The sequence below is a fragment of the Arachis ipaensis genome, chromosome B10, assembly GCF_000816755.2.
Source record: "Arachis ipaensis cultivar K30076 chromosome B10, Araip1.1, whole genome shotgun sequence".
In the NCBI taxonomy this organism is placed as follows: Eukaryota; Viridiplantae; Streptophyta; class Magnoliopsida; order Fabales; family Fabaceae; genus Arachis; species Arachis ipaensis.
The window spans coordinates 5,891,897-5,892,857 of record NC_029794.2 but is presented as its reverse complement, the minus strand read 5'-3'; positions in this window follow the sequence as shown (position 1 = coordinate 5,892,857).

Below are 961 nucleotides of genomic sequence, written 5' to 3'. Positions count from 1 at the left end.
TATTCTAAATTCATCTCCCGCGAATGATGCGGGTGTCAATCTAGTTTAAAAAAAAAACGGTTAATGCTTAGGAATTTGGTCAAATATCGCCAAAAGGCACGCCAAACACGCACAAGCTTAGCTGTGCTAAACTTTGATACAACATTGACAAGATTTCTACGCCTAAGAAATAAATAGACCAAATGGAAATATAATATAGATGTCACTTTATTAGGAAAGAAAGTAATAGGCAATAATTGAAATTGTTCTGATAACGATCTATAGCAGTCAGCAGTGTAATGTACAACCCTCCACGCAATACAAGGTCAATCACTTTTAGCAGCCATAGTAGACTAAAACTTATTTAATTCAAATAGTAGACTAGCGGTCTTGCCCCATAGATTACGTCTGCCAATTTTTCAGTGTAGGAATTGATATTTAGTTATCTAAAGTTGAAAGGAAGATTGACGAACTTTTTGTTTTTTCGTGTGAGAGAAAAGAGTGTATTTTTTAATGATGTGAGAAGAGAAGTGTTTAATTTTGCTATAAGAACTATAAATCAGTGCCTTCGATTTGTTTTATTTTTTTTTCAAACAATCACAAATTGGACTGTCTGATTTGTGATTTCGAAAATAAAAAAAATTTTAATGTTAAAATTGGACTATTCGATTTTTATTTTAAAAAATAAAAAAAATACAAAATACAAAATGGATCATGCGATTTGTCGTTTTTTTTTTCAAACAAATCGGACCCTCTGATTTGTAGTTTACTTTTTTCTTCAAATAAATCGGAACGTCCGATTTAAATAAAACACCATATAAAAAAAACACCTAATCTTCCAATAACAATGTATTATACATATATTTAAACAATATATAAAAAAATTAGCCTTGACGAAGATTGACCTTATGACTATTTTTAGTAGAAATTTATCTCAATTTTTGTTTATGGTCTATTTATTATAAAAAATAATTTTACATTA